Source organism: Schistocerca cancellata, chromosome 4, assembly GCF_023864275.1.
Source record: "Schistocerca cancellata isolate TAMUIC-IGC-003103 chromosome 4, iqSchCanc2.1, whole genome shotgun sequence".
Lineage (NCBI taxonomy): Eukaryota > Metazoa > Arthropoda > Insecta > Orthoptera > Acrididae > Schistocerca > Schistocerca cancellata.
The window spans coordinates 485,118,112-485,131,860 of record NC_064629.1 but is presented as its reverse complement, the minus strand read 5'-3'; the positions used below and the strand labels follow the sequence as shown (position 1 = coordinate 485,131,860).

Below are 13,749 nucleotides of genomic sequence, written 5' to 3'. Positions count from 1 at the left end.
TTATACACCAACAATTTAACATACGAGGAATTTACCCATATAGTTGCATCAAGCATACAAGATCATATTTGCGAAATTAGCAAATTCAGTCTTCCTGTTTCACTGGATTCTACTCCAGATACATCGCATGTTAAGTCAACTGACTGACAGTGCATTATATCCTGCCATCTGGTCCAGTGGATAGATTGTTAAGATTATTGCATATGGAAGGTTATATTTCTGAGCAACTAGACAAGATATTACTAAATTTTTTTAAAATGAGAATCACGTTGATATCAAAGACTGTCCCGGGCACAGTTATCACAATGCTAGCAACATGAATGGGAAGTACAGCGGCTTCGATGAACAAATTAATAAGATAAATAAATACGCAGAATGACTTCAATATAAAAATATACTTTTTCTTCGACTTCGTTGAAAGCCTCTACACATTTTTCCCGCTTCTGCCTATCAATGGGCTCTTCTTTTGAACGCAATGAAAGAAACTAGTCAAAAATTCAGATTGTGAAAAGGTTGTCGGACAGTAGGTGGTCGGCCCGAGCAGTTCCTACGAAGGCCCTTACGCGGTTTGAACATTATCATGCAAGTTTTGGATGACATATCCAATAACATGGATCCCAAGGAAGAGTATCTTAATCAGGCTAGCTTCGAAGAAAGGTGAAGTTAGAAACGGGAATACGGACTATCGCTTGGAACAAAATCCTAGAATGCTTGCAAGCGGCGCACTTCGCTACAGTCGTCTGACCAAGACTTTACCACGGGATACTCCCCCTTAAAAACAGTTACATGGGTACGTCCAAGCAATGTGGTCCACATTTTCAAATAACGAAGCAAAAGACAAAGTGCTGGCCGGCTGTGAAGAATGTATGCAACAGAATTCAAGAAGACGCGAGCGAAATACAAAGTATGACAATTTCAGTGGCTCTACTACAGTCTATGACGTTGAAGAAAATCGTACACCTTACCAACATTTCGAAATTCAGGTGTTTATCGTCATAACTGATAACATGCTGTATGCATTATCTAAACGCATGGAAGCGTTTCACTGAGTAATTTGTATACTTGAAATATTTCGGCAATTTAAGCCTAACACCAGAAAATGTCTTTAAAAGAATTCCAATTATCTTCAGTGCTTACCCACCCAGACGATTTGGAAAAAAACCTAGGTGAAAAACTGCGGCAGTTTGCTGAGCTGCGCAAAACAAATGTGGTTGTTGGTATTGACAGCAAAAATCGAGACCCCTGGAACTGCAGTTTTACAAACTTTTAATGGAAAATTCATTTGAATCCCGTTTCCTGAACGTAGAAATACACTGACGGGAAAAAAGTCCCAAACCAAGGAGGAGTTGTGCAACATAAGCGAAAGTTGGTAGGCGTTTATCCTCATATGAAGGATGATGTCTATTCAAATTTCACGCCAGTCGAGAAAGACTGCCGCTGCTAGCGCCACTATGACGGTACAAATCAGGTTTGCTTTAAATACACGCTGCAACGGTCAGGAGAGTTAGTTCCCTTTGAGATTGAACGCGGTGAGTTGATGGTAGTCAAGAACGCCTTTAAGGCGACAAAAACGCCAGTAACACCTTACTGAGTTTGAACGAGGTCGTGTAAAACGGATACGAGAAGCTGGATGTACCATCTGAGAGACTGCAGAAAGACTTGGCAGACATGCAGCCTCTGTACATGTTTGCTGGCAGTGGTGGTCACGAGAATGTACGATCGCAAAAGACGGCTCCGGACAGCCATGTGGCAATACCGCGCGGGAATACCATCGTGTTCCGTGTGTGCCTCTGGCGCGTCGTAGTGCATCTGCAGCAGCAATTTCAGCACAAGTTGACAGAACACTGACACAACTGGTACAAATCGGTTACTTCAAAGACAGCTCCGAGCCAGAGATAGAGGCAGGCATTCCACTGACGCAAAACCATCGCCATTTGAGACTTCAGTGGTGTCAAGTGAGAGTTCACTGGAAATTTGTGGTAAGAACTATGGGACCAAACAGTTGAGGTCATCGGTCCTTAGACTTACGCACTACTTAATCTAACTTAAACTAACTTACGCTAAGGACAACACATACACCCATGCCCGAGGGAGGCCTCGAACCTCCAACGGGGGGAGCCGCGCGAACCGTGACAAGACGGCCAAGACCGCACGGCTACCCAGCGCGGCTGAGAGTTCACTGGAGGGCGGGGTGGTGGTCTGTTGTGTTTTATGGGACTGCCTCGCTGCCAGTGACGGCCGTGAGCTGGTTAGGAGGAGGTCAGTTAAGGGCCTGCAACAAATCTCTCTTGAGTGCTAGAGACACTGGACCTACACTTTGAGCCGGCCAGAGTGGCCGAGCGGTTCTAGGCGCTACAATTTGGAACCGCGCGACCGCTACGGTCGCAGGTTCGAATCCTACCTCGGGCATGGATGTGTGTGATGTCCTTAGGTTAGTTAGGTTTAAGTAGTTCTAAGTTCTAGGGGATTTATGACCACTGAAGTTAAGACCCAGAGTGCTCAGGGCCATTTTTGAACCTACACTTTACGTTATGGTGTGGGGATCGATTTCGTAGGACAGCAGGAGCACTCTAGTCGTCATCCCACGCACCCTGACTGCGTATACGTCAGTCCAGTGATTCGATCAATTGTGCTGCCATTCATGAACATTCCAGGGGGTGCTTTTCACAGGATAACGCTCGCCCACATACCATTGTTGTTACTCAACATGCTCTACCGTGAGTCTACATGTTGTCTTGGCCTGCTCGACGACCAGAGGTCTGAAATCGATCACATGTGGGAGATAATCTAACGTCAACTTTAGTGTCATCCACAAACAGCATTAACCGTCCCTGTATTGATCGACTAAGGGCAGCAGTCATGGAACTCCACCCGACAAACTGACATCGGGCACCTGTACACCACAAAGCATGCACGTTTGCATGCTTGCATTCAACATTTTGGCGGTTACGACCATTATTAATGTACCAGCACTTCACATTTGTAGTAGCTTATCTCGCACTTAGACTAACCTGTGATCTCGCAATGTTAATCACCTAAATATGATGCGTACACAAATATATTCCTGAAATTTCATTACCCCACATCAATTATTTTTTGATATTGCGATTTTTCTCAGTCAGTATAGTCCTAAGCATTTACTTGTTTTTGATCATCATCAACTGCAGAGGAGAACGTTCTTTTTCAACATTAAGGCGCAATGACTTACGGAACATCATGGGGCAAGAATGTCTAAACGACCTCACCTTTAGGAACAAGAACTGTTATTTTCTTAGAGACACTGATTTGGGTAGTGTTAGCGCTAAATTTCCCCTAATTAATTCGAGCAAAGGTTTTTAGTGAAGTGTTATTTTATTTTTTATCCTAAACTTTGAGGCCTAAAGCAAATCAACGGCCCCTTCTCAGAATTTGCCACAGGCTCGCGCTGTCTTAATCCGGCACTGGTATCTCATCAAAACTATCCGGACACAACCATGTAATGCGGAATCGACGCCTAGATGTGACGAGAGGCGGACTCGCCAATATAAAAGGAGGTGTGTAGCACTGTATGTCAGCAGAGAAGTAGCAACAGCACAATGGATCGGTCACGAGAGCTCAGCGACTTCGATAGTCAACTGGTTTTTGTATGTCACCCGAGTAACAAATCCACCAGGGACATTCAACCATTCTACAGGCGTCTACGTCGACTGTTAGTGATGCGATTGTGAAGTGGAAACGGGAACAAACAGCTACAGCTAAACCAAGACCAGGACTATCTTCCCCGACGTCACGCCATCACCTTACAAACGGATCTGGAAATATGAAAGTATTATTACCAGGATCTGAATTATTCCCGTTTATTCCTCCGAACGATAATGGCATGAAAACTGCATTAAAATGGCGCTTCTTATCTAAAATTACGTATTTATAAGTTCCAGTACGCAGAAAATATTGTTTGCTAGTTGGATAACTTTCGTTTGTAGCTGTTTCCGCCACTCATATGCACTACGCGTGAACATACTATCGAGGTAATCCGCACGCACGGAATTCTGAACACCGTAGCATTACCATCCCATGCCACAAGGTATGCTTTTAAAATTTCCGGTATTTCCCAATGTGAAACGATTTTCCACAGCCAAATAACGAGCACGTTGTTTGGCAAATGGGAGACCATCGAAATGTGCTCGTGGCATGGCCCTAATGGACGTGAATGGTGGCTACCTGTCGTTATTCAGGTTAGTTTGTCAATTGTGTAACCGTATACTTTGTATCGCCAAGTTGAGGACGCTTGCGGTTGTAGCGGCCTAACTGTATCCGCTATACATCTTCAAGTAGTAATGCTGGGTTGATGCTGCGAAGATATTAACTGAGTGATGGAATTAGGATTGTAAGTGGGGAATAATCACTTTATTAATTGTTCTGAGTATCTGGAACGGTGAGTAACGAGCCGCCACGCAGTACTTCGTGTTATGGTATGGAGGACATGAATGGAGGAGGCGTGAGCAGTGACAGCAACCCAGCAATGGCTCTGACAACCAACGTCTACAACTCCTGCCTCAAATATACCTATTTCCCTTCCTCTTGGGAAACAGCCACGCTTAACATCCTCCCTAAACCTGATAAAAATCCTCTCTTTCCTCAGAATTACCGACCTATCTTTCTCCCAAGCATTCTAGGCACAACTTTAGAATGCCTAACCCTAATTTTACTGCAAGATTTCCTCACCCATACACCCATAGGAACATCACACTCCCTGAACAGTTACTGTTTCGCGCGGGGCATGGCATCATATCCCTGTCAACCCGATTGGTTGAGTAGATCTGCAAAGCCAGGGCGGACAAGCACAACGCGTTGGCGGTCTTTTTGGGCATTGAAAAGACCTTCTATTGTATTTGCAATGTCGGCCTAATATACAAGTCCCACCAGTATGACTGCCCCCGGCATCTGTTGAGGGTCCTCCACTCATTCTTACGTAATAGAAATCTATATGTAAATACTAATAAACATAAGAGTAGTATTAAAACAACAGAAGCAGGAGTGCCCCACGGTTCTAAACACTATTTGCAGGTGTTACCGCCATTTATGCTAGCCCCCCGAACTCCAATTACATCGTGCTCAACATGCAAAGGCACCTTGACCAGATTACACAATGGTGTAATTTGTGAAAAATTAAAATAAACCCGACGAAATGCGATGACGTGATCTTCACTACCAGGAGACTCCAAACGGTGGGCACATTATAGACGGAAGGGATCTCCCCTGATGCGATACTACCAGATGTCTAGGATTAGCGCTTGATAGTAAACCGCTGTGGAAATCACACATACTCGACGCGTGTAATTATGGTTCACCTAGACTTTCCAAGTTATACCTATTGTTCAAGGGCATTGGACTGACCATCGAAGCTAAATTACGTACCTGGAAGATGGTGGTCCTTCCTGCAATATTATATGGTTACCAGACCTGGGACATCGCCGCAGACACTCATGTAAGAGAAGTGCAAACAGTTCAAAACAAGGCCCTTAAAATAATCACGGATGATACACTGTTCGTCCCTCACACATTAATACATAGAGACACAAACATGCCCACCATTACCACAATCACAGAACAACTAACTCAATCATTCTATTCAAATGCAGAACATTCTGCATAAAATCTCATTTCTTGCTTACGATCTGATCCCTTTCACGTCATTGATAAGCATTCTAAAAATAAAACTTCATCTACATCTACATGGCTACTCTGCCAATCACATTTAAGTGCCTGGCAGAGGGTTCATGGTTCAAATGGTTCAAATGACTGAGTACTATGGGACTTAACATCTGTGGTCATCAGTCCCCTAGAACTTAGAACTACTTAAACCTAACTAACCTAAGGACATCACACACATCTATGCCCGAGGCAGGATTCGAACCTGCGACCGTAGCGGTCAAGCGGTTCCAGACTGAAGCGCCTAGAACCGCACGGCCAGATCGGCCGGCAGAGGATTCATCGCACCTTCACAATTATCTATTATTCCAATCTCGTATAGCGCGCGGAAAGAAAGAACACCTACATCTTTCCGTACGAGCTCTGATTTCCCTTATTTTATCGTGGTGATCGTTTCTCCCTATGTACGTCGGTGTCAACAAAATATTTCCGCATTTGAAGGAGGAAGTTGGTGATTGGAATTTCGTGAGAAGATTCCGTCGCAACGAAAAACGCCTTTTGTTTTAATCATGTCCAGCCCAAATCCTGTATCATTTCTGTGACTCTCTCCCATACTTCGCGATAATACAAAACGTGCTGCCCTTCTTTGAACTTTTTCATTGTACGCCGTCAGTCCTATCTGGTAAGGATTCCACACCGCGCAGCACTATTCTAAAAGAGGACGGACAAGCGTAGTGAAGGCAGTCTCCTTATTAGATCTGTTACATTTTCCAAGTGTCCTGCCAATAAAACGCAGTCTTTGGTTAGCCTTCCCCACAACATTTCCTATCTGTTCCTTCCAATTTAAGTTGTTCGTAATTGTAATACCTAGGTATTTAGTTGAATTTACGGCTTTTAGATCAGATTGATTTATCGTGTAATCGAAGTTTAACGAATTCCTTTTAGCACTCATGTGGATGACCTCACACTTTTCGTTATTTAGGGTCAACTGCCAATTTTCGCACCATTCAGACATCTTTTCTAAATCGTTTTGCAATTTGTTTTGATCTTCTGATGACTTTATTAGTCCATAAACGACAGCGTCATCTGCAATCAACCTAAGACGGCTGCTCAGATTGCCTCCCAAATCGTTTATACAGGGTGAGTCACCTAACATTACCGCTGGATATATTTCGTAAACCACATCAAATACTGGCGAATCGATTCCACAGACCGAACGTGAGGAGAGGGGCTAGTGTAATTGGTTAATACAAACCATACAAAAATGCACGGAAGTATGTTTTTTAACACAAACCTACGTTTTTTAAATGGAACCACGTTAGTTTTGTTAGCACATCTGAACATATAAACAAATACGTAATCAGTGCCGTTTGTTGCATTGTAAAATGTTAATTACATCCGGAGATATTGTAACCTAAAGTTGACGCTTGAGTACCACTCCTCCGCTGTTCGATCGTGTGTATCGGAGAGCACCGAATTACGTAGGGATCCAAAGGGAACGGTGATGGACCTTAGGTACAGAAGAGACTGGAACAGCACATCACGTCCACATGCTAACACCTTTTTATTGGTCTTTTTCACTGACGCACATGTACATTACCATGAGGGGTGAGGTACGGTTTCCGTTTTCAATTACGGAGTGGAATAGAGTGTGTCCCGACATGTCAGGCCAATAGACGTTCAATGTGGTGGCCATCATTTGCTGCACACAATTGCAATCTCTGGCGTAATTAATGTCGTACACGCCGCAGTACATCTGGTGTAATGTCGCCGCAGGCTGCCACAATACGTTGTTTCATATCCTCTGGGGTTGTAGGCACATCACGGTGCACATTCTCCTTTAACGTACCCCACAGAAAGAAGTCCAGAGGTGTAAGATCAGGAGAACGGGCTGGCCAATTTATGCGTCCTCCACGTCCAATGAAACGCCCGTCGAACATCCTGTCAAGGGTCAGCCTAGTCTTAATTGCGGAATGTGCAGTTGCACCATCATGCTGATACCACATACGTCGACGCGTTTCCAGTGGGACATTTTCGAGCAACGTTGGCAGATCATTCTGTAGAAACGCGATGTATGTTGCAGCTGTTTGGGCCCCTGCAATGAAGTGAGGACCAATGAGGTGGTCGCCAATGATTCCGCACCATACGTTTACAGTCCACGGTCGCTGTCGCTCTACCTGTCTGAGCCAGCGAGGATTGTCCACGGACCAGTAATGCATGTTCCGTACATTCACTGCCCCGCGCTTTGTGAAACCCGCTTCATCGGTAAACAGGTAGGACTGCAACACATTCTCTGTTAATGCCCATTGACAGAATTGCATTCGATGATTAAAGTCATCACCATATAATTGCTGATGTAGCGACACATGAAACGGGTGAAAGCGGTGACGATGCAGTATGCGCATGACACTACTTTGACTCAGTCCACCGGCTCTCGCAATGTCCCGTGTACTCATGTGTGGGTTCATGGCAACAGCAGCTAACACACCAACTGCACCCGCATCTCCTGTGACAGGCCTGTTACGGACTCGTTTGCGTGCTACGACCATACCTGTTGCATACAGTTGGCGGTAGATGTTTTGCAATGTGCGGCACGTTGGATGCTCTCTGTCCGGGTACCGTTCTGCATACACCCTGCAGGCTTCAGCTGCATTTCGTCGACACTAGCCATAGATGAGTATCATCTCCGCCTTTTCAGAGTTCGAATATACGATGGTCACAGTTCCTACAACACTACACTATCACAGACGTCTGGTAACACGGTGTAGTACAGTTGGTCTGCGTGCGGAGACAAATGCAGAATAACAATAGCAGCAAGCGCTACACATGCGGACACTGCGACAGCTAGACCAAACCACAACAGTGCACTACAGCCACACTCGTAAACACGGTCGTCATCGTAAACATGTCCCTGCAGATGCTGCTCGCCGACCGTGGCCCGTGTTTGTTACAACAGGCAGCTGAACGTCGGAAGTTTCAAGCGTCAACTTTAGCTTACAATATCTCCGGATGTAATTAACATTTTACAATGCAACAAACGGCACTGATTACGTATTTGTTTATATGTTCAGATGTGCTAACAAAACTAACGTGGTTCCATTTAAAAAACGTAGGGTTGTGTTAAAAAACATACTTCCGTGCATTTTTGTATGGTTTGTATTAACCAATTACACTAGCCCCTCTCCTCACGTTCGGTCTGTGGAATCGGTTCATCAGTATTTGATGTGGTTTACGAAATATATCCAGCGGTAACGCAAACGGGTCCGTAACAGGCCTGTCACAGGAGATGCGGGTGCAGTTGGTGTGTTAGCTGCTGTTGCCATGAACCCACACATGAGTACACGGGACATTGCGAGAGCCGGTGGACTGAGTCAAAGTAGTGTCATGCGCATACTGCATCGTCACCGCTTTCACCCGTTTCATGTGTCGCTACATCAGCTGTATAGATAAGGAACAGCAAAGCGCCTATAACACTACCTTGGGGAACGCCAGAAATCACTTCTGTTTTACTCGATTTTCCGTCAATTACTACGAACTGTGACCTTTCTGACAGGAAATAACAAATCCAGTCACATAACTGAGACGATATTCCATAAGCACGCAATTTTACTACAAGCCGCTTGTGTGGTACAGTGTCAAAAGCCTTCCGCAAGTCCAGAAATACGCAATCGATCTGAAATCCCTTGTCAATAGCACTCAACACTTCATGTGAATGAAGAGTTAGTTGCCGGCCGGTGTGGCGGTGCGGTTCTAGGCGCTTCAGTCTGGAACCGTGTGACCGCTACGGTCGCAGGTTCGAATCCTGCCTCGGGCATAGATGTGTGTGATGTCCTTAGGTTAGTTAGGTTTAAGTAGTTCTAAGTTCTAGGGAACTGATGACCATAGATGTTAAGTCCCATAGTGCTTCAGAGCCATTTGAACCATTTTTTTGAAGAGCTAGTCGTGTTTCACATGAACCATGTTTTCTAAACCCATGTTGACTGTGTGTCAATAGACAGTTTTCTTCGAGGTAATTCATAGTGTTTGAACACAATATATGTTCCACAATCCTGCTGCATATCTACGTTAACGATCTGGGCCTGTAATTTACTGTATTACTCCTACTACCTTTCTTAAATATTGGTGCGACCTGTGCAACTTTCCAGTCTTTGGGTACGGATCTTTCGTCGAGCGAACGGTTGTATACGATTGTTAAGTATGGAGCTAATGCATCAGCATACTACGAAAGGAACCTAATTGGTATACAGTCTGGACCAGAAGACTTGCTTTTATTAAGTGATTTAAGTTGCGTCACTACTCCGAGGATATTTACTTCTACGTTACTCATGTTGGTAGCTATTCTCGATTCGAATCCTGGAATATTTACTTCGTCTTCTTTTGTGTAGGCATTTCGGAAGGCCGTGTTTAGTAACTCTTCTTTGGCAGCACTGTCTTCGATAGTACTTACATTGCTATCGCAAAGAGAAGGCACTGATTGTTTCTTGCCGCTAACATACTTCACATACGACCAGAATCTCTTTGGATTTTCTGCCAGGTTTCGAGACAAAGTTTCGTTGTAGAAATCTCGCATTTAAGTCCACGATAAATTTCGAGCTTCTGTAAAAGATCGCCAATCTTGAGGATTTTGCGTCTGTTTAAATTTGGCATGTTTGTTTCGTTGTTTCTGCAACAGTTTTCTATCCCTTTTTTCTTGAATTCAAGTCATATCTGGTATACACTTCTATTATTAATTTAGAATGAGTGAAGATTGAATCTCAGGAAGGCATCAAGTGAATTTTTATCTGCTTTTTTGAATAGGTATATTTTTCGCTTATTTTTTGAGGATTTGAGGATCACAATATTCAATCTCGCTACGACAACGCTGTGTTCACTAATCCCTGTATCGGTTTTGGTGCTCGTTATTAACTCAGGTATTAATTTACAGTAACAAATAAACAACACACAAAAAATACACAAGCAATTAAAAACCTCCATGCTTTAATAAACCCTAGCTGAAACATCAAGCATTAAGGCAACAGCCACTTGTCCTTGTGCAACGGCAGCACGGAACATACAGGTGCTGTCGTCGGGCTGAGAGAAGACTCTCAAATAACTTTTTTTCGCCAGTGTTTGCATTATATCCATTCCTGAATTAGAATTTTTACATTCTCCACGACAGCATTATCCACACTGATAAAATCTTAATTTCACTTCAAGAAATCTAATTAGATATTATGAGGCTCATTCAATGTAACTGAGGTTTCACAACATGTGTAGCTAGTCTTGTATTCAGCAATTCATGGGTTTTCTTTTTGCTAATTTGTTTTCTTTTTTAGTTAATGAATGTTAAGATTTATAGAGAGAGAATTATTCTTTGCCTGTGGTGGATTACTCCTCGGAACGCCCCGAGTTGAGGAACTTCGATTGTTGTAGGACGTACGTGAGAACAGGCTGTCGTACGCAACTTTAGGGCCCCAGTACGATTTTATGAACTAGGTCTGTTGCTACAATCTTGGATTTTTATGTTACGCCCCCTTTTATCGACGATTCACCCGAGCCGGATTAGCAAAAGCGATACACATGAAGTGAGTGCTCGGAAACTTTAAGTTGGACTTCTAATAGTTAAACCCAATCTTTCAGGCCATTCAGTAAGAGAACTGCGAAAAGATATCCTTAAATTCTTGTTGCCATTGGAGAAAGGTAGAAGGTATTTAACATACATTCAATGTTGAAGAGAAGAATGTAAATTACAACTGGCAAAGAAAAAAACTTAAAACAGATTAATGCGCTCTCGGCGCAAGCTCTGAGAACAAGGATGGTAAGGTTTCAGAAATGTCCTTTTCAAAATAACGATCCTGGTATTCGCTTTAATCAATTTAGAGAAACCACGAAAAACAATCGAAATAACCGGACGGAGATTTGAACACCGTTCCTCCCAAACTCTAGTCAAGCGCCCTCACTACTGCCTCACTATACTCGGTAGTAAGCAAAGAACGAGGAACTTCAAGATGTTCACCTGCCGCACTCACTTCGTGCGATGATTCTGTCAACACAGGCAAACACAAATGTGTGTGCATTAAACACGGTGCGCTTGTAACGTTTGGTCTCAGAATATAATGGGAAGAAGATTTACAAACCAAATACTTTTAATGGCATTCAAAGTAATTACCATTAGCTACAACACACTTCTGACATCTGTCGTAAAGCTGTTGGAAATTTTCAGCGAACGAATTTTGTGGAACCGCTCGAAGAACGGTGGTCACGCGTTGCTAGACATCACCATCATTACAGGAGATAAAATCTGGTGCTACCAGTACGATACGGAGACCAAGCGTCATTCGACGGCATGGTGTTCATTGTCTTCCCCGCACAGCTCAGGTAGAATTTCATGACGGATCAAGCCCTTGCTGTCAAAAAAAGGAGATAACATCGTCTTAATTTTGGATTTTGTCAGCTGACTTTTTTTGTGGGAGGCAGGGAAGACTATGAACATCGTGCCACTGACTCTCGCATGGTACGGGGTCGGTTTGCTCTCACCTGCTCTCATGATGCGGATATCCACGATGCTTCGAGCGATTCCACAAGAAGCTCAAAAATGGTTCAAATGGCTCTGAGCACTATGGGACTCAACTGCTGCGGTTATAAGTCCCCTAGAACTTAGAACTACTTAAACCTAACTAACCTAAGGACAGCACACAACACCCAGCCATCACGAGGCAGAGAAAATCCCTGACCCCGCCGGGAATCGAACCCGGGAACCCGGGCGTGGGAAGCGAGAACGCTACCGCACGACCACGAGATGCGGGCCCACAAGAAGCGTTTGTTGACAGTTTCCAACAGATTTACAACCAAAGTATGTAGTAGTAGCTTATAGTGATTACTCTGAAGGCCAGTAAAGGTTTTGTAACTCGTTTCCTCTATTTTCTGATTTCTGATGCTATTCATGGATTTTTCGGACGCATCTTCTATGGCAGGCCGCGCGGGGTAGCCGAGCGGTCCAGGGCGCTTTGCCACGGTTCGCGCGGCTCCCCCCGTCAGAGCTTCGAGTCCTCCCTCAGGCATGGGTGCGTTGTCCTTAGCGTAAGTTAGTTTAAGGTAGATTAAGTAGTGTTAAGCCTAGGGACCGATGACCTCAGCAGTTTGGTCCCATAGGAACTTACCACAAATTTCCAAAAAAGTTATATGGCAACTGAGACCATTGTGACCAAGAAATGGCCTCGTTTAAGATTTGACAGCAGTAATATACACGGTAATCTGTGTACTGTGAAGTGAAAATTGATATCAACATCACAAAGAATTTAACACGCGTGTCATTGCTATAGATATACATAATATATGCAAGTGACGTTGTGTTCTGCAAACGAATACCGGTTTGGCTATTAAAAATTTTGAATGCAGTTCAAGGTGTTTACAATACTCCTTTAAAGAAGAAGCTATGGAAATCTTGGATGGATAGTTTGCAACCCTTCCGGAACCATATTCTGCGATGTAACCCACATGAAGCTATTTAAAAGCCATCCTGGCCATCTTAACGTAACGATGAACTATCTGACCTATATCCCTCAATTCATCGCTTTCCACAGTATCTGGAAGCAGTAGACATCACGTTAAGGAAATTTGTGGTAAGGTCTTATGGAACCAAACTGCTGAGGTCATTGGTCCCTAAGCTTAAACACTACTGAATCTAACTTAAATTAACTTATGCTAAGGACGTCACACACACCCATGCCCGAGGGAGGACTCGAACCTCCGGCGGAGGGAGCCGTGCGGAACGTGACAAGGCGCCCTAAACCGCGCGGCTCACGTTAAAGCGACTTCGATAACTGTACCCGATGATATGAACTTGGGGATCTGAATCGGCAACAGCATAGGTCACGTAAGGCCACGGACTTTGTCAACCACGCCTAATGATTATGTACATATGTTCTATACGCGTGAACTGCGTATACTGTCGTTGACTCGCAATCAAACCAATCGTGACCGACAGAAAGGTTACCTGCGCTCTACGTGTGGCCGATGACGTACTAGTATGCGTAAAAGTACAACAAGGAAACGGCGCCAGAACGATGCACCCACTCTAATAGTGGCAACTACTAAGTGGGATATACGAACAGTCCGGCCGCCGTGTCATCCTGTGCC

At 44.1% G+C, this 13,749-nt stretch overlaps 1 protein-coding gene across 1 annotated transcript in view; it reads right to left on the bottom strand.

Moving 5' to 3' along the window:
- LOC126183219 (single-stranded DNA-binding protein 3-like) overlaps positions 1-13,749 on the bottom strand; it is a 346,891-nt gene that overhangs the window by 176,535 nt on the left and 156,607 nt on the right.